Source organism: Podarcis gaigeae (assembly GCF_964106915.1).
Source record: "Podarcis gaigeae genome assembly, chromosome: 10".
Classification (NCBI taxonomy): domain Eukaryota; kingdom Metazoa; phylum Chordata; class Lepidosauria; order Squamata; family Lacertidae; genus Podarcis; species Podarcis gaigeae.
The window spans coordinates 31,921,348-31,942,394 of NC_139686.1; the positions used below are offsets into that span (position 1 = coordinate 31,921,348).

A 21,047-nucleotide genomic window follows, 5' to 3' on the forward strand; every position below is an offset into this window, starting at 1 on the left:
GAAGGGAGGCTTCACGCTGCCTATCAGAGCTTGTGTGCAAGCAGGAGGGGGCAGGGATCTCTCAATTAGGCAATGGAAAGCCTCCCTTCCCAGCTGAGGGATCCCCGCCCCCTCCTGCTTGCACGCAAGTAGGAATGGGATTGGGGCTGCTCTGATGGGAAGGGAGGCATTGTGCTGCCTGAGAGATCCCTGCCCCCTGCTGCTTGCACGCAAGTAGGAGTTGGGATGGGGCTGCTCCAAAGGCAGTGTGAAGCCTCCTTTCCCACCCTCCTGCTTGAATGCAAGTAGGAATGGGATTGGGGCTGCTCCAGTGGGAAGGGAGGCATCACGCTGCCTGAGCCTCGCCATCGCCGCTCTCGGCCCTCCTTCTCCGCCTTCCATGCCTGACCCACCACTCACCGCTTCCCTACCACCACCACTGAAGAACCAACAACTCAGGGGCTGCCCAGGCTCATAGAAAAAGAAGATAGAAGCTTTGGAGGAAGGGGAAACGTGGTGGCTGAGGTCAAGGCGACGGCCCCTCTGCCACCGCCATCACTGCAGCATCAACGTCCCAAACATGTAGTATGTATGTATTTATAGTGTCCCCAGATTCATTGAAAAAAAATTGGTAACCTTAATTTAGTTGGAATCTCCTTTCTTATAAGCTGAAGCCATTGCCTTGAGTCCTACCCTCAAGAATAGGAGAAAAGCATGTTCCCTCTTCCATGTGAGTCCTTAAGATACTTGAAGATAGCTATCATATCTCCTCTTCTCTAGACAGGTGATGACGTGAAGTCATTCAGTAGTAACTATACAGTTGTACTTTGGAAGTCGAAAGGAATCTGTTCCAGAAGTCCGTTTGACTTCCAAAACATTCGGAAATCAAAGCTGTGACTTTTGATTGGCTGCAGGAACCTCCTGTAGCCAACTGGAAGCCGCAGGAGCCCCATCGGACATTCGGGTTCCAAAGAACATTCGCAAACTGGAACACACACTTCTGGGTTTGCGGAATTCAGGAGCCAAAACGTCTGAGTACCAAGGCATCTGGGATCCAAAGTATGAATGTACATTGATGCCTTTCCTGCATGGCAATTGTGACAGTGCCATCAGCCTGCCATCTCATGATTGGCGAACAATAGAATCCATGGGGCATTGTAGAAGTGTCTGTTGGTGTTGTTATATCTGCAGCTATCTTCCGCAGTGCTTCTTTGTTCCTGCACATGCAGATGATCACAACTACATGATTAGTATCCAAAGCTGTCCCCTTTACTGATAGAAGGCATCCTTGTTTCTAGTCCAAAATATGAGGACACATAGTGGGATGTAGGGGAGAGAGGGAAATCACGGAAAATCACCTCCCTCCCCTTTCCACTAATTGATGCCTTCTGTCAGCAGAGACAGCACTGAATATCATCTTGTGTCATTATTAGCTCTGATATAGTTGCCACCAGTATTGTAGGAATATAGGCTCATCCTGTAATTCAGGCAACTTTTAGCTAACTGACAATCAAACATCAAAGTGAATTTGTGAGACTATAATCCCTGTGTCCTTTCAAGAAACATCAACTTGTTATTTTCACTTAAGTCACACAAGGAACGGTCCAAGCCACAGGTCCCTGTAGTTCACCACAGAGTTTGAAGGGGTGTAGTAGGCAATCTTCTAGTCCAACTTTCTGCTCAGTGCAGGAAGTTCAGTGCTAGGACATTGCCAGCAGATGGTTGGTCAAGCCGCTGCTCTGTTAAAAGACCTCAAGCAATGGAGAGCCTAAGACCCCTCAAAGTAATAAATTCCACTGTCCAACTGATCTGTTTGCAAAGCAGGTTTCTTCTAGAGTGCAACCAATATCTGCCCTCTTGCAATTTATGCCCAATAAAATTGTTCACCCTTTATATATACCCAAAAAGTCACTGTGCTCTGCAAGAGAGGCCTGCTGCAGAAACCATCTTATCAGGAGGTCCATTCCATACAATATAGGCATCGGGACTTCAGCATGGTGGCAGCTACCCTTTGGAATCCTCTCCTGCTACATATCAGACAGGCACCATCTCTGTTGTCTTTTCAGCAACTATTGAAGACCTTCCTCTTCCAATAAGCCTTTTCAGTGGTGATCTTTAGCCTAGTCCGCATCTGTATTGGAACTATTTTAATCATAAAGAATTATTTTTAAATATTTGTAACTTTTTAAAATAGGAGGTGTTTTAAATATGGAACTGTTTTTAACTGTGTTTACACTATTCTTGTTTTGCGGTTGTAATTGTTTTATTTGTTTTATAATTGTGCATTTTTTGGTTGGGACCTGCCCTTGGACCATGCAGTGAAGAGTAGACAAGGAATCCAATAAACAAGCAAGCAAGCAAGCAAGCAAACAAACAAACAAACATGTCAAGTTTAGAATTTTTAGGTTGTGGTATGTAGAAATGTAGTACAGGCAGTGACCATATTTACGCATTTCCAGTTGACGTGTGACCGCGCACATGCTCATCACCACTGATGTTGTAGTGGCCAGGAAATGGAGTGGAGGCAGAACAGGTTTAAGCATGCTCCGCTGACACCCAGAGGGGCCAAAAACGCAATCCCCGCACAAACGGCAGGTTGCTTGTATATGTAGGAACAGTGAACTCTGCAATCGTCATGGAAGAAGATTAATAAATTTGAAGAGGGAGCAGTGAAGAAGAGACAAAGAGGCATATTTACAACTTGTGTGCAAAAGGGAGGATTATTATACAATGATTTGACAAAACTGCATTCACCCCCTTATATCACCAGGCAAGTGGACATTAAAGAGCTTGAGCTCTTCTCCCCTTCAGACACCTGATCTCAAATCTCAGCTTAACAACCACTGGAAATTCATTTTCAGTCAAGCTCAGGGTCACTAGGGATGAGTCCTGAGAATCTGTTCTGAATGGCAGGCCTCAGCCTGGAAATCTGTAATGCAAGAATAAAGTACATCTGATCAGATAGATAGGGCTTCCATTGGTTACATTTTTATGAGTCGTGACTGGTCCCATTAGGGCTAATAGGGCACAGTCTCATCAGCCGTCCTCAGGCAGCCCCCACGAACCTGGCTTCCTACTTACAATCAGTCCAGGAAGTGGCCTGGCTGACAGCTTCCTCCTCCTTAGTCTCAGCTTGGCCCTGTACAACTCAGCAGGGAAGAGGACGGGGCAAAACTAGAATGGCTCTGGCGCTACCTACTGTCAGCCTCCATGCCTCTGGCCTACCAGTCCAGAAGATCACTGCCCTCTGCTGCAGATACGTGTTCCAGCCTCACAATAACCTTGCAACAGGGGTTGCACTCAGACAGGGGTGCCAACTTGAATAAAATATTGGGAGGGCCCCACCCTGCATAGTCCATCACAAGAGGCAGTGCACACACATCATTTGAATGCCAATGCCTAGCTTCTCAGCTGAGCCAGGATCTGAACTTGAGTAGCAATCACTTTTAAACATTACTCCACATACACCTGACAAAGCAGGCACTGGCCCATAAAAAAACCGCAATGCATTTGTTAGCCTTGACAGGTGCCCAAAATGTCTCTCTTCTTTTCATTGCTCACTATGGTTCTTCCCAGCGTTTCCATGCTGGGCACAAAAGCCAAGCGCAGGCTTCGGAGGCTGCTTCCAGGCTGGTCTGGGAACCGGCAAGGCACCAGATTTGGAACATTTCTATCTAGGCAAATAGGTTGCAGGATGAATGACACGCATTTGCCCTCAGAAATCAGGCCAGTAATGGCAGAGGTGTCTTTCTGCATCAGACTCTGTTCAAGTAGACTGCAGAGGTGCTCCAGAATTAAAGCAGCTGGTGATCTGGACTGAGAAACGGGCATCCTGGAGGTTCTGCCATTGGTCCCGTAAAGATTCGTGCACCTCTCCCCACAGGCACCCCCACCTCCCGCCCCCTCCATTGGGGCGCAAGAATAAAAGGGGCAGAGTGAATGACTCCTGACCTACACATCAGGATAGGCAAAGCATCGTGGCAGATCTGTGTGAGGCAAGGTAGCCGCCTGCCTCCAGCCCTTCATTTTAAAGACAGATCTCACCCACCCTCTGCCGCCCGCAATCTTTTGTCAGAAAGCCTCTCGGCGGACGTGATTGAGAGCGCAAGGTCCTCTCCAAAAGGACCCCCTTTCTCTGCAGAGGGCCTTTGAAGTCCTCCCCCTCCCCTGGAGTGTGCATTTAACAAGCAGGGAGCGAGGACACAATGTCACACACATCCTTCCAGTGTCGTGCTCTCCTCCCCGCTCCCCCACCCCCCCGATCCTTCCTCTGCCAGACGCACACGCGCTAACACAAAATGACGGCTTCCTCGGCAGCCGGAGCCAGCAAAGCATTCTCTCCCCCGAACTCGATGGGAGCGCAGGGCTCAGGGCAAGCCGCCCTGTGACCGATCCTATTTCCCTAAACCCCCCACCCCACCCAAAAATCCCCCCCTTAAGACAAACGGCATAGAAAACGTCGCTAGAGAGACGAGGGAGGGAGGGGCGGCTCCAGCAAACCTCCCCCACCCCCACTCCTGCTCGTGGGGCACTGCGTGGCGGCTGCATCCGCATTGCTATTGTGATGTCGTCAGTGGAAAAGATGGAGAGGTTTCTTCTCGCCCACACGCACGCAGGCGCCTGGGCGAATGTGACCCCGAGGCCCGGCACCTCGCTCCCTTCCCGGGTGCCTGCGCCACATTTTGCTCCCGGGCTGCTTCGGATCAAAGGCCCCCGCGCCCGCCCCCGGGAAACTGCGAAAAAAGAGGAAGGAGGGGGGCGCACGGTCGCCGCCACCTAAGAGACGCGCGAACCCAATAACCCATTTCTGTCACCTCTGCAACGCCGCAAGACAGACTGCTGCAGCGAGCAGCCAGGGCCTTTGCGAGCGGCCAAGCCGGAGGCTCGCGGCGGCCAGCCCACTAGGACGGCAGCTGCGCGCCTGAGAAATGGGCTGAAGCTGCTCGCCTGCCCCTCGCTTGCCATCGCTCCCCGCCTCCCTCCCCGCATGCACAGACCCAGACACCGCCGCCGCCGCCGAATGCACCGCACAGCCGAAGCGTCACTGGGTGGCTCGCACAGAACACACAGCCCCACGCCACACACACACACACCCAGACACACACACACAGCCCAGCGCGTGTGGTCTGCAAGATCTGGCCTCTCCGGGCCAATGGGAACTTTCAAGAAGAAGAACGCAGACATGGAGCCAAAGCTACTGTACCTGCTTTCAGGCATCATTCTCGGCTCTTTTTTTTCCTCCTGCTGCTTCTCCCCACCCCCTTCCGATTTATCTCAGCTACTGGTTTTATAACGGGGAGGGGGAGAGGGATGGGAAGAGGTGGGGGCTTTCATTTCCCCCCCTCCCCTCTTCTTCAAGCCCCGTCTGCACCTTCTGTTTGAGCCTGCAAGTGAAGTCACAAGGCTGACTCTGTGACATCACATGGAGTCTACAAACACTGGATTGTGACTTCACTGCAGGATGGAGCGCGGAGGATTAAAAAAAAATAAAAAGGGGGAGGGGAGGGGGGAAAGGCTCTTATTCAAACACATATCTGCAAGAGTAACAAAGGGATCACAGTGAGAAGGACTACCAGAGGGAATACCATATACATATACTGTATATATATATATACATACACATAAATAAATAAATACACACATTATTTTGTGTCTAATAAAATAATAATTCAAGATGGATTGAGAAAATAATGGGGAAGAAGCAGCCCCTCTCCCCTGCCATAAGTAAGTAAAATATTATTTTCTGCACACAAGCACTTCCCCTTCAAAGAGTGTGGACACAACCATCCCAAGATCAGTTTGGTGGTCAAGATCAAGTGTGCATTGTGGATAGGAAGAACTGAGGACAGGGAAGCTGGGGGGGGGGTTGTCACTGGAAGAAATAAAAACAGCAGAACATGCTTAGCAGTTTAGAATCAGTTGCACTGGGAAGAGGTAACCTGAATAGATTACATGAAGGTCAAAGGTGCAATAAAGTCAATCTGCTTATTTCACTTGAAGGACCCACAGACAGAAGTTCACAACCACACACTGGAACTGCTGCCTATCTCTCACTGTGAGAGGGCCTAGGACTAGAAAGGCCACGAGGGGGACTTGTCCTCATGTCTACCTAACTCAACAGGAGGCAGAGGGGCTGAGCCAAGGATAGAAAAGAGCAAGTGGCTTTAGTATACTACACTATTTACTACTAAGTGACATTCTCGCTTTGGCCAGCAACCAAGTGGGCAATGATATTAGCAGGAAAACAGAAGCAGGAACATCTTCCAGGGATGTTTAATGATTCTGTACAGAAAAGGGTTATAACCACCCAGACTAGGGGGCAGGGTATGTTTAGGAAGAATAATTAGCATCTTTTGAATTTTTAGGACAAAAAAGAGGAGTGTTACAGTTATCCTTTTCAAGGCAAGAGTCAGATCTGCAGACTCGGTGCTTGTTCAATAGTAGTCTAAACTAGGTTCCTCCTCTCTCCTTTTCAGACATTAAACCAGCATCAAAACCAAACTTCCAATAATTAAGAGGCCACCAGGGATACTTACTTATTTCATGAAAGAAGAATGTAGGGAGGAAAACAACAAGACTAACAAATAAGGACAAGGAAGTGGCAAAGGGTGGGGGGGGGACAGAAAACAACAACACCCTAACAAAACAACTGTAACAAGTGTAAACAATAAGCCCAAACAGGACATTTTTCCTGCAGAGAAAAATATCAAACAGATCAGAGGCAGAACACATCTGGAGAGCCAATGATAGGATGGCTTCTCCTTCTCCTTGCTTGCACACCACAAAAGCAGCCCCTTACCCCCACAGATATTTCCACACGGAAGGCAGTGAGTGAAGCTTGGATAGAGCCATGAGGCAGAGATGGATGCAGGCAGAAGAAAAAGACTGGGATGGATCTGCAGCTTCTCCCTGCAACTGTCTCTGGAAGCAGCAGTGGGGTGGTGTCACTCTGTACTCTGCCCTCCTTGCCACAATCCCTGTGTGCCTGCCTATGTATATGCAGTACAGTGGTACCTTGGGTTAAGTACTTATAATGCGTTCCAGAGGTCCGTTCTTAACCTGAAACTGTTCTTAACCTGAAGCACCTATTTAGCTAATGGGGCCTCCTGCTGCTTCCACGCCACCGGAGCACGATTTCTGCTCTCATCCTGAAGCAAAGTTCTTAACCTGAGGTACTATTTCTGGGTTAGCGGAGTCTGTAACCTGAAGCGTATGTAACCTGAAGCGTATGTAACTGCTGTAGTATAAGGTACATTTGGCAGCAAGGAATAACTAATGTCACAGTTACCAGAGTGCTGGCTTTCAGTCATAAAAAAGAGAGGGGGGAGGAGTAAATTTCTGTCTTTAAAATAATATTAAGAAGTGGCCTATTAAAACAAAACAAAGCTGTTGGTTCAGTATTACAGCTGCTCAGAAACTACCTTTTATTCTTACCTCTATACCAAGAAATTCCCCGGGGCACAGATACATGCAGAGTGCCTGCTAACATCTCAAGATGTTGCATATATAAAAGCTTGGCTATTCCAAAAGACACTGGCTATATTAAACAGAAATCTATATATAATATATATTTCGGTCAATAACCAGTAGAGAACAGAAATCTCATTTCATGTGGCAACCCTGGCACCACCCACTGGTGAAATGGAAAGAGTATGTCACAAGAAAAAACACAGGCACAGGAGATACTATTTTTATTTTGTAGTATTATTGCAGAGTTAAAGTGAAGGATAATATTCAACATTACCTAAGTCATTTACAGCGGGCCATTTTCAACTAACTCATTGCCCTGGAACAAGGCAGCACAAGGATTCCTACTAGCACAATGGGATTTCCCCCTTCTCTTCCTCCCTTGTGCACCCCACACCCTCCCCAAATCTGCTCTGGTGGGTCAGGAGAACCCCCAGAACAGCATGTGGGAGAGGAGAAGAAAGATTGTTCCGCTGGATGAGCAGGAATGTTTGCACTGACAGAATGATCCCTTTAGCCCACGTTGAAGACAACCCCATGTTGAAGACAACCCCATATCTGTTAATTTTCTCCAAAATCTTGTCGTTTTTACTGTCTCTTTATCAGATTATGTTGAATATCATTTGAGGTTGGTTTGCATGTTTTAAGGTGCATGTTTTCTCTGGGATGCCACTGTGGCATTCAAGCCCCTCCAAAGACTTGAAGAAACCAAACCCACCTCTCACCTAAGTACATTTTTACAGTGGCACTAGAAAGATTGGATCTGTGGATACAAATGCTATACACAACTCAGGAAAGTACTATTTGAATTTGAATTTTAGTCCTTAGAAATGTAGCTATTTCATTATGGTCATTATACGGTAATTCATTTTCCATTGTAAGCAATTTGTATTTTATCGTTCACGTGAACTGCCCAGAGAACTTGGCTGGACGGTAGACAAAGGCAATAAATAAATAATGTCAGAAATAATGTCTCATTTTTATGTAATAAAGTAAGTTTGTATATGCACATGTTGGGATGCAGGGAGGTGAATCTTATTCTGAAGAGAAACATTGCAGACCTGCAACTGTTGTTCATCTTTATATTCATTCATATGGTACAGAAGCTAAATGTGGGATTTCAGAGAGATCACAGATGAAATAGAACTATATTTTCCTGAAGAACTCAGTTCTTTTAAAAGAAGATCCCCCCCCAACTTTATAGTTCAAGATACAATTGAAAGCCTGTGAGCAATAACTGCCAACTAGCCAGAAAGGTAGCCAAAAAAGCTGTTTGTTTGTTTGTTTGTTTGAGGTATATGTAGTCCAGTTTTCATCTAAATGTCCCAAGGCAACATACGGTTTCTAGTGGATGGGAGTGGGGCTTCACTTTACAAATCAGTTAAGCCAAAATGCAAGGTAAAAGTAAAGGGACCCCTGACCATTAGGTGCAGTTGTGACCGACTCTGGGGTTGTGGCGCTCATCTCGCTTTATTGGACAAGGGAGCAAGGCGTACAGCTTCCGGGTCATGTGGCCAGCATGACTAAGCCGCTTCTGGCGAACCAGAGCAGCACACGGAAAAACCGTTTACCTTCCCGCCGGAGCAGTACCTATTTATCTACTTGCACTTTGACGTGCTTTCGAACTGCTAGGTTGGCAGGAGCAGGGACCGAACAACGGGAGCTCACCCCGTCGCGGGGATTCGAACCGCCAACCTTCTGATCAGCAAGTCCTAGGCTCTGTGGTTTAACCCACAGCGCCACCCGCGTCCCAAGCCAGAATGCAAAGGTTTAAGCTTATTTAGTCTCAATGAAAACACTAGGGTTTAAAATTATCTTCAGGTTTACTGGTTTGTGAACAGATCTGGCAACCTCCTTTACATCCTAAGAACCTTTCAGTCCTGGTACATATGCACAGTACAATTAAAGCAAGGGTGGAAAATCTGTAGGTCTCTCCAGATGTTGCAGGGTGCCACCATCCCTGACCACTGGTCATGCTGGCTAGGACTGAGATTGAGTTCAACAACCCCTGGAGTACCACAGGTAGCTAGCTCATCACGGAATTAAAGGCTGCTTACTAGTACAAATCAAAAATCCAAACCAAGAGAATTATTTTTTTTTTAAGGTCAGTTTCAATGGCCCATTCCCTATGGTAGAAACACATGTGACTATTTTAAGATGGTCTTCTTTTCAATTTTCAATTCTGCATCATATGTTCAACTTGGCTTTCCCTCTGGCAACTATTGCCAAGATGAGAGAGACAATTTTTAAAAATTACTTCTGCATATCAAGAAGACCTTTTCCAGAAGACCCTAAGCATGCTCTCTGAGATTCTACCGTGCATTTTTCTGTTTAGGGATATTTGTACACTGTTAATTCCCTGGCAGGTGGTAGCAAACATTTGTTATGCTTTCCTAACACTTTCCCCAGATGCTTTTCTGGAACAAATTCTAGGGAAATGTATTAGTTACTGCAGTAAAGGGATGCGTTAGTTTTTGATGTGATTGGGTCCTCATATGGGGCCTTTGTTGCCTCAGTTTCACATGTGGAGCAATTGGTGTCAAATATTATATTCCCCACAAGAAAAAACAAAAAGTTACCATGTCAGAGGTCCTGTTCACACATGCATGTTCATAGCTTCACACCTGCAATATCAAATGATAGATTAGTCATACATGTGAAAAAGGCATCACGGTTTATTTTTTATATATATAAAAACAACAGACAGAGATTTCTTATCACTTCCTAATGGAGGTAATTCACACATTCAGGTAAAAGCCATCAAGTGTGACTAATGAACTGATGAGATATAAAAGAGATTTACAAGCCCACCATTGAGGGCCAACTCACTGTCCCATTGAAAAGGTATTGTTATCTCATGTAATGGTGTCTCATCTTATTTCACATAGGAGGGGAGACATTTGTTGGAATAATACCCAATTCAAACTTGTGTTCTTGGATTCATTAGACCTTAGAACAACCACATTTTTTAAACACTGTTAGTTATCAGGTGTGGGGGGGGGGTTAAACTATTGCACACAAATAGTTCCTCATGCAAAATTGAAAAGGTACAGCTCTCCTGCCCTAAGACTATATTGTGTTAAAAATGAATCTAAGAATCAGCCTTGAGTGACATCCTAGAAAAAGATGGATAGTGCAGATTCCTCCTGAAATGCTGAATATTGGGGGGCAAAGAGAAATACCTTAGTGTTGACTTCATTTAGTGCCTACTACGTACTGTACATTTAGTGACCAGGGAGAAAGGGCTGTGGGGTTAGTATGTATTATCTCCCATTGCAGTAAATACAGGCCCAACAGGTACTTTGCCCTGTAAAGCTTTCTTTTTATTTAGACTGGCTAAGAAAAATGTGGGGGATAACAGCTTCATATAACTAAAGTGCTTAAGTCTAATAAATGCATGAAGGGGTTAAGACCATAGAGTTAGCCGTACTGCTAGGTGTAGTTCACCTTGGGAGAGACTAAGTAATCAGCCCTACTGTTCTCTCCTAGCCTCCCTGAGAAGCTCAGCATGTGAAGAGGTTTGAGCTGGTACCTGTAGCTCAGTTTGCATGGCTCTCACAAGCCACGCTTGAGTTCATATACCAGTAATTTAGGAATTTTCACCATTTTGTAACTAAGTTTTACTTCCTGTGTTCTGAAGCACATGAATCTGACCATTGGAGAGTTTGCAAGCAAACCATTTTTAACATACCAAACATATGGTGTTTTTTCTATGCTGGGGGGAAGTAGGAAACTCTGGAAAGGCACATTTTGAGAGGATATTTTGGAACTAGCTTTAAAGGGCACATTTTAAAGTTTTACAGACTATATTTTCATGTTTATGTTTGCTGCATATTTTGTGATTTTATATCTAAGTGGGACATCTGCATCTAGAGAATGCTATAATCTAACCAGATTAAGATTGGTTGAAGGCTTGGAGCGATACTAATTTATGAAGGGGCAGAAAAAGGTGGCTCCTCATAGCACTAAGATGTAGCACTAGGGTAAATGGAAACAAAATCTGACATCTACAAGCATCAAGTCCCACTTTGCCACCATTTTATATGTCCTTAGATATCTTCACAACAGCCATGTGAGGTAGGCTAGGCTGAGAATTGTTGACTAGCCCAAGCGAGTAAGCAAAGATAATAAGAAGTGAAAGTGAGTTACAGTAGAATGTGAAACTGCACATGCTCAGAGTATTTTCATTTTTGTTTATGAAGGTTAGCAAAATGCTTTCTGTTTGCATTTTGCTGCGAGTTGTGAAACACGAGAGGCTCAAAGTATTTTTTTGTAGTCAACAGAAGCTTATGCCATAATAAATTTGTTAGTCTTTCAGATGCCACATGAGTTCATTTTTGGTATTTTACTTCATGTATTCCATTTTTGGGAGAATGGGGCTTTATTGCTGAGAACTGCACCAGGACTCCCAACTATCTTAATCTGGCTTTGGCTATCCAACTAGGGACAGACAACTGATACAGTTGCCATGTAATCAACAGTGGACTGATTACATTTTTGTGGGGGTTTTGGCTTGTTTATTCAACTGATAAGTTACTGTAAAATAATTGATAGTATTAATGCATGTTTAAATCTATAAAATAAACACCGTTCACATTGATCTAGCTCAGGAGCAATTGCCAATCTGTCCTTCCTCATCCGTGGCTGAGAGCTATGAGTATTACATTGGCTCATATGCATCATTACATTATGGAAAATGGAAAATTATCACAAAATGATGAAAGAACCCCTACCTGCACAATTCTCTCCCATCCCCCATCTTGCTGTAGATCTCTTGCAGCAATTGTTACCTGGAAAAAGGGAAGACACATGTCCTCATACAGTTTCCATGTTCAAGGAAACGAGGCAGGGGAGGGAATGGGCCAAAGAGTGCATGCAGATGGGAGCAATCTCTGCCATAATACAACAACACCGATGTGACAGGGCATCGAGTTGTGCAACAACCTGATGTGACAGTAGACCATGAAATACACAAGAAGCACACTGACAGTTGTGAAGATGAAGATGTGATAATGTTATCTGAAAAGGACACAGGTTACCCGTCATTTCAATAATATTAATAATTAGCAAGTAAACAAAGATGTTCTTGTAAAACTTCCATTTACTTAATGCTGCATTATAACTCTAGGGGGGAAATTGTCGATTGCAGACCTCTTCTGCAAAAACTGCAACTTGATATCACAACATACAAGTGTTATAAGAAAAAAATAAAACTGCAGCTAGTGTAAAAGCTCTTTATCCAGAAGGGGAAGAACCCAACAAAACATCAAAATCAGGGTTGAATGCTATTTTTTGGCTTCTCTAATAGGACGTGTGTGTGTGTGTGTGTGTGTGTGTGTGTGTGTGTGTGTGTGTGTAAAATATATATATAAATATATATAAGGCTTTTTTTCAGCCAGAATGCTCTGGAACTCAGTTCTGGCACCTCTCAGGTGGACACCATTGCCATTCTAAGAGAACAAGAGATGTTTTCATGCTGAGTTTCAGCACCTCTTTTTCTAGAAAAATAGCACTGCGCAGAGAATAAACAATCAGTCCCCCAGGCTTCTCAGTGCTCACTGCCCAAGAGTCTTAGTGCACATCCTAATGTCTCTAAATAATTCTGAATTGATGCTTGAAAGAGATTTCTAAAGAGCCATCTGAGTGAGCAGTCCCAATTTCCTTTCTTTCAGGCTGCATGCCAATATTTCATGAGCCCCATCATTTCTTCTCATTTAGTGTCACACTTTACACCCCATTTTGCAATTAGCACACTGCTTAACATAGCACTGGTGTTATTTACTATATATTTTGGAAAACTGTCTATTTGATATGCATTTGGACACCTTTTAAGATCTTGTAACCAAATTATGAGAATTATGATTATGAGGACTTCCAGGTGAATATGGCAATGCTTGTCCTTGAGCTAAGCAGTCTGCTTTAATTTGTTTTTAATTTGTTATGAATTGTTTCAAAGTTTTAAAGTCAATTGGCTAAGCAGTTAATGTTAATTGCTACATACAGGCAACGAGCATATTTGTTTTACTTCTATGTGGACTTAAAAGCCATATATTTTAATTGGAAGACAGGCACTGGGAGAGCAGCTGTGTTGGCTTTGCATTTTTAACTGATAAGAAAGGCTTAGAAGACCATCTCAGCCAAAGGATACTCTGCAGTTTTAACATGGTTATTACATGAGCACAGACCCACATTGCTTCAGACGAAGTGTACAGAACTCCATTGCCAAATTTACTCCAGAAATGTATGCTGGACTATTGTGACTCAGCAAGGGAGGCAGAGGTAACTGGAAATAAATTGTGTCAAGATGTAATTAATATGTATTATTACTTGGGCAGCTACGTGGCAAGCGTGCAAGTAATGGGGCTCGTGATGCCTTATCCCAAGTAGGATGTTTTGCTACAAATTCCTTTAATGAAAGCCTAGCTAACTGGTCAACCAATCCAGACTTGCTAGGAGCTGATATATATATGTTCCCAGGCAATCCAGCTTCCTCCACATAATGAAACCTCAACTATGCGTAATAACAATATTGGCATAATACTCGGCCACAACAGAGACTGAACCTCCCTCACTGTGGGAACTTTTACACAACTCATGTCTTCTGTCTAAACAAACAGTAGATGGAATCTTTAGAAGAACTGATGCATCAGAAAAAGTTTAAATACCATCACTGGTGCAGTGGTTGGGTTTGTGGAGACATGAATTCTGAATGTAGCCCATCCAGATAAGCCCTACCTGCAAATAAACTTTTGTATAATCTTCTTTCAAATGTTGTAACCCCACCTAGGTCCTTCAGCAGTCTCTTTTGCTCCCTTCTCCAAATCTTTATTCTCTTCTGTTTTGCTTAACTCATTTGCCTTTGCAGCTGGACCATAAAGAAGGCTGGTCGCCGAAGAATTGATGCTTTTGAATTATGGTGCTGGAGGAGACTCTTGAGAGTCCCATGGACTGCAAGAAGATCAAACCTATCCATTCTTAAGGAAATCAGCTCTGAGTGCTCACTGGAAGGACAGATCGTGAAACTGAGGCTCCAATACTTTGGCCACCTCATGAGAAGAGAAGACTCCCTGGAAAAGACCCTGATGTTGGAAAAGATGGAGGGCACGAGAAGGGGACGACAGAGGACGAGATGGTTGGATGATGTTCTCGAAGCTACCAGCATGAGTTTGACCAAACTGTGGGAGGCAGTGGAAGACAGGAGTGTCTGGTGTGCTCTGGTCCATGGGGTCATGAAGAGTCAGACACGACTAAACTACTAAACAACAACAAAAACAACACCCATCTTGGCCCTATTTCTCATTAGAGTGGTGCCAGCTTCCTGTTTATCCTGTCCCAACAGTCCAGTTCCATCCTGGATAAAACTGAGCCCTTCCCTTTTGTACAGGCCAGACTTCTCCCCAAATGCTCCCCAGTTGCCCTCTTCCCGACACCCATGTATTGCAACTCCACAGCTGTGCCTTTTTCGCTGACTCTCCATGTGGAAACGGTAGCATTTCAGATACTTCCTTTGAAGTTGGATCATCTGATGTCATATGGCTTCAGCTGATTGACAGGCTGCACCCACCCATCAGATGTGGCTCACAGAGAGCAGGCCAGCTTTGGACCTGGCCCACTGGCCAGGCCCAGTTCGCCACCCCTGCATTAGACCTCTCAAATGTATGGTGCAGTGTATTTCCCTACATAAAGGACTGGATCTGGCTGCCCCTGTATCTAAACCATGTGATTTATCTCACATCACATTTCAAATGTATGCATGTTTTCCTACTGAGAGACCAGTTTCAAAAGACGTGAGCTGGGTTTAGAGCAGGGGCATGGACAGTCTGTGCCCATGAGCTCACAAAAACCAGCAGCTAGCCCTGTTTGACACTTGCTTATCACCTGGATAACCTACCGTCCAAATTCTTCCTCACCTTTAGGGTTGAATATTGTATAACCCACCACAGCACATGCATCATTTCTATTATCTTCGGCCGTGATTATCTACAGCAGAGTGTAAGAAGTCTAATGAGTTTCCGCCATCCCATAGGTATGGAGCAGACTTAAAAAACGTTGGGCCTAGGGGTATTGTGAAGAAATTCCTGGAGAACAGCCAAACTTAAAACAGATGTGGATCAAAGCTGGAGACAAGGATCAGCAGAAATGTTTTCTTGTTCAAGGGCAGATGCTATCTTTCAAACAGGTTGTTAATAAAATGAAATATCATTCTTTGATATATATTCCCAACTTCTTCAGCTTTGTGTTTGTTTTAAAATGGCTCAATCCAATGAAAACCTAATTTGAGAAGTTCAGCTTCAGTTGGCTTATACCCTGAGCATTCAAGTTTGAAAGGGAAAGGAATAATGTGCCTTAAAAGTGTAAACATGCACACAAACACACAATAGTTGCACTGGAAAGTAGTGGGTTACATTATTTAACTAATGGTAAAACTTTTTTTAAATAAAAAGAACACATTCCATGTTTAGAATCATGTTTGGAATACACATCTTATGTATCAGTGTGCAGCATGGGACTACATATTCTTGTTGTCATATGTAGAGAATTTAGAGCATACAAGTTTGAATTGGTGATGGGAACTCTGTTGAAAGGGCACTTTGCACACAGAACAATCCACCAGGGCTAAAGGGCTACATAGGAAGTGCATATGGCCAGCACTGATCTTCCAGGAATCCTTAAGAGTCCAGCTCAGGATTCTAGAAACAAGCAGCTCACTGGGAAGCTCAACTCAACTTCTGCAGCTGGAGCCACAAAGACATGGAACAAAGCAAAAGATGGACATTGCTGGAGATTCCTCTGAACTTGCTGTTGTAGCCTCCATTCCTCCTTATGATTGAACCTCCTTGGATGTTTTTAAGCAGAAGTTGGATGGTCATCTGTCATGTATGATCTAGCTGAGATTTCCGTACTGCTGGGGGTTGGGCTAGATGATCCTCAGGTTCGCTTCCAATTCTACAATTCTATAATCCTAAAGCATGGATGTGATACCAATTGACCCAAAACACAATTAGGGAGCAATCCTACCCAGGGTGGGGGTGGGGGTGGGGGTGAAGGTGAGTGTGAAGATGAAGATGAGGTGGCAGAGCAGAGGAAGCAATGTTATAAGGTTTTTTTTGGGGGGGGACCCTCCTAAACCAATGAATGAATGAAGTAATGAATGTAGAATCTAGCTAATATTTGGGATGTTTAAGGGAAAAATACAGGCTGCAGCAAACTAGCCTGGGTTAGTTGGATGTAAGTCATTATGAAACAATAGACAGCCATTGTCACTTCATGAGGAATCCTCCAGACTGTGAAAATCCAGGTGTAAATATGTGACTAAATCATATTTCTTAAAGCTAGGGCAGTCTAAGCCGCATTTTGATTCTCAAAGGAACACAGACCCTAGGCAAGCACCTGGAACCCCTTGGTATCTTGCCACAGCTCAGCAGAGATTGGGGGTGGCGTCCAACTTTTGTAACACTAAGCCCTGCTTGCGCCAGCTAGGGTGGGAGTTGAGGACAGTTTTTCTTTTTCTCCATTCTGGGGTAGGAGGTTAATCCCCCTATTGGTTTTCAAGGAAGAAACAATGGCATAGTTGATGGGCCCAATCCTGGGCCTCTTAGGGGAAAATGGAAGAGCTTTCGATGCAGCAGATCCTAGGTCACCTCAGTCCCACCCCTGCAACACTCCATTTCGCAGCCTACCAGTAGCAGAAATATTGCTGGTGGAAAAATTGTGCCCATGGAGCTTTCTGCGAACATACTGGGAGGACTGGTACAGAGGGGCACTTCCGCTCCATCCAAACCATCTCCAGGCTGGGTGTTAGGCTTGCAATGTTAACCCACCCGGAATCTATCCAGGCTAACAAAATAACTTTGTTATTCTGATGCAAGATGTTAAAGGAGTTGGAATGCTCATTATAGGTCTAGCACAAATTCCACAAGACAGCACAAAAGCAAATGAATGCCTTTTTACATATAGTGATTTTGTTGGTATATAAAGGTAATTTAAGAAGAAAAAGAAAAGGAAAGAAATATTTTGGCCATGCTACAGAATTCCCCAAGCTGAGAGGCTGCTGCTTAGAGGCATATTAATCATACTGTATTCTCCACCTAGATATTGCATGCACTCTCATCACTAATAGCTCTAATATTCTACTCAGTGTGTGCATGCTGCTGATGTTACATTACAGGAATATTAATTGCATTCCCTAGCTTCCCTTTCTTACACATGTATTTTCTAAAGGCTTGCTTCTGGGCATTGGGGGATTATTAACAAGAAGAGGGGTGGAGAGGAGTCCTTGAGGAAGAATTAGCAGCAGTGAAAATACAAAGCATAGTGGTTAACCATGGTTTGTCTCAGGGCACCAGAGCAAATAATTCCTTTCACTGTAAAGTAAAGCAAGTTTTTCTTCCTAGTGCCTCTCTAGCACCAGACTTGTCACAGGGCAAGATACAAGGCAAAATTAAACTTCAGGATCTTTCCCAAGCCCTGACAGCAAATCACTATCAGATTCAGGGACTACAGGAACACCCGCTCCCCCAATAAGGTATGCTGAAGGGAATGAGAAAGCAAAGAGAGGAGGATAGTGGAATCATGTTCCTTTCTTCTCAACTGAGTAAGTTCAAGTCTGCCAATATCTACAGTTTAAATGTCCTCCACTTCTTAGTGCCAAATTTTACACATGTGAAAGTTTAAACTAAGAATCATACAACACATATTCCCCCCGCCCCCAGTGAAAGCAACATGATTGGCTCTTAACTGCACTTAAGTAATCACAGATGTTTACAGTTTCACTTTTAAAAGAAAGAAAAACAAACAAAAGCTGAAGGTCTTCCACTCACTGGCATTCTTGCTAGAGGAAGATGGGGAAGCCTCCCAGATGTTTTTTTCTTCCTCTAGCCAATGACTGGGACCAGATGATCTCTCCCTCACCTCTGCAGCCACAGTGTGTCTCATTTATTTGTTTGGAAGGGAGAGGGAAGCAGCCTTCCAGCAGCTGTTGATCTTCTGGCCAAGGGGACACAGGGAACGTTGTGGTCTAAACCACTGAGCCTCTTGAGCTTGCCAGTCATAAGGCTGGCAGTTCGAATCTGCTTGACAGGGTGAGCTCCCATTTCTCTGTCCCAGCTTCTGCCAACCTAGCAGTTCGAAAGCATACCAGCGCAAGTAGATAAATAGGTACCTCTGTGGCAGGAAGGTATATGGCATTCCCGTGTTCTCTGGCACTTGTCACGTTATCCCATTGTACCAGAAGCAGTTTAGACATGCTGGCCACATGCCCCGGAAAATTGTCTGTGGGCAAACACTGACTCCCTTGGCCTGAAAGCGGAGATGAGCGCAGCACCCCATAATCGAATTCGACTGGACTAAGCAGTTCAGGGGTCCTTTAGTTTTACCTTGATCCTCTGGCCAATCACTGGAGCCAGGATATTCTTCCTCTTTCTGTTTTTCTTTATTGGGGGTGAGAGGGTGACCTCCAGGCAATCCTCCTTTCTCTCATCAGTGTGTGGGGACGGTGTCTCTCTTCCATCAACTCTGCAGCCATATTGCAACTGACTATATCCAATTTTCAGTCAAGGAAACTCATATCCCATGACTTGAATTGTGATAGTTAGGGTCCAACTAGATGTTAAATTAAAAGGAGGAACCACATCAGGACTGCAGCGCGGAGGGAGGCCTTAACCCTTTTCCTGCCTGCAACAATGCATGGGCATCTGCAGAACGCGTAAAACATCAACACTGAGAGGTCATTTATTGCTCTCTCAAAGTGCTGTGGCTCCAATCTAATTTGGGCTCAGAGGCAGATTTAGGCGAGCATGACTGGTTTGGTCACACTGGGCACTGCAGGGGTGCCACAACTATGATGTAGAGTGGAAGGGATGTCACAGAAATTAGAGCCCTCAAGGTCTGCCACTGCTGGGCTTCCCCCCCTCCCATGACTGCTTTTAACTTTTTTTAAAAAATCCCCTTATGAGATGCCATAATGGACCTCCTGCATCTTGTCTAGATGGGCCCTTAAAGAGGGTTATTATTTAGCAAGTGACTGAGTAGCTGTGTTACTGGTAGCCCAGTTGGTAGTGCACGGGACTCTTAATCTCAGGGTCATGCGTTTGAGTCCACATTGGGCAAAAGATTCCTGCATTGCAGGTGGTTTAGCTAGATGACCCTTCCAATTCTACAATTCTATGCTTCAAATTTCTCTCCTATCAAAATATTCAAGGGATGGACCATCCCTCAGTGCCACAGTACCTGCCATGCATGCATTTGGTTCCAGATTGAATCACAGGCCTCTCCCACTAAAAGGGTCAAGTAGTAGATTATACAGAAGACCCATGCCTGAGATCCTGGTGAGTTGCTGCCAGTCCGAGTAAGTAAAACTAGGCTAAATAAAGCATCTTCTGATATTCCCCACCCATCAAGTAAACAAACACAATCAGTAGATTTTTTTCTTTAAAAAAAGATAACTATCACTCTGCAGTTCTCATCTTCAATTCTTCATTTCCAAAGCATGAGTTAGTAATAGTGACAAAGACTCATTAGGCATACATCAAGTGAAGATTCATATTAAGTCTGCAAAATCCCTCTTTCCCAACTCCACACAATATAAAATATACAGAAGGGGTGGGCAGGAAGGAACACTAATATATTGTATTAAAGGATTGTCTGTGAAAGCGAAGAAAAATGGTGCAATCTCATTTGCAACAGTAACTGCATTTTCAGTCAAGGAACCTTATAACATGTGAATAAAAGGGAAATGAGAAGGGCCCTTTTCAAGCCCCTCTTAAAAAAATACAAACAATGGAAGAAGAATCACAATTGATACCTACATCTGTGTACTCAATCTATCTTTCAGTGAATTTTACTTCCAGGTAAACATGCATTAGAATGCAACCCTGGGCAATTAACTACAGAATAATTTTATGCAGAGCATTTAAGGTGCTGCAGTGACTGTGGTATATCGTAACATTTTGGAAAGCAGTCCTTCATTGTTTATAGGAATGAACAATATTTTGGAAAATCCAAACAAACATTACATCACAAAAGCATCAGGACCTTTTTCAGGAGCATGCAACAGCCCTCAGTCAGCACCCTTCCTTTGCCCACATCCTTGCACCAACCTTGATCAGCCTTTTCCATGTCCCACATCTTAGCTTAGTACCTGCAGTGCAGTATACAATTGGGATGGGAGAAGCTGCTGTTGCTGTCATTTCTTTGAAGCTTGCAGTCACCTGCCAATCTCACCCTGTTTCTTCCTCCCCCTCCTGCAATCAATTTCTCTACACCATTAGTACATTTCCCTCTAGCTCAACAAAAAAGTAATGCAAACTTGACTCCTTGTCTTATACCCTCTCAAAAAGAGTTTAATTACAAGTTGGTGATAAAATGTATATATGGGGGAGAGAACTGAGAAAGTCTGTCAGGAGTTGTGGTGTGCTTGGACTAATGCAGAGAGAGATACTTTTATAATTTGATTTACAGTAAGCCTGCCATGCAGTCTTTTTGCTGACTCTTCACAATGGATTTTTGGCAAACTCTGAATGGGTGTGCTGCTATTGTAAGCTAAAGGTTTCTGCACGCTCTTCACATGACACGGGGATAATCCAGCAATCTAACATACAGGG

General features: G+C 44.3%; 1 protein-coding gene and 1 long non-coding RNA gene across 17 annotated transcripts in view; one reads left to right on the top strand and one right to left on the bottom strand.

Moving 5' to 3' along the window:
• TCF20 (transcription factor 20) overlaps positions 1–21,047 on the bottom strand; it is a 191,282-nt gene that overhangs the window by 85,941 nt on the left and 84,294 nt on the right. For 12 of the 15 annotated variants that reach the window (XM_083698522.1, XM_083698534.1, XM_083698533.1 and 9 more), the window contains 2 exons: positions 12,180–12,236; positions 10,026–10,070 (listed from right to left, as the gene is read on the bottom strand). The gene's annotated coding sequence lies outside the window, so the exon portion shown is untranslated. Of the gene's footprint in view, positions 1–5,182; positions 5,396–10,025; positions 10,071–12,179; positions 12,237–21,047 lie in introns of those variants that run through there. The other 3 variants (XM_083698524.1, XM_083698518.1, XM_083698529.1) reach the window with 2 other exon arrangements.
• Positions 5,520–15,662, top strand: LOC310825386. Of its 2 annotated transcripts, XR_014555249.1 has the most exons (3): positions 5,520–5,703; positions 6,456–6,535; positions 15,363–15,662. It is a non-coding gene; the product is annotated as an uncharacterized lncRNA (long non-coding RNA). The 2 variants fall into 2 exon arrangements; XR_014555250.1 differs by lacking the exon at positions 6,456–6,535.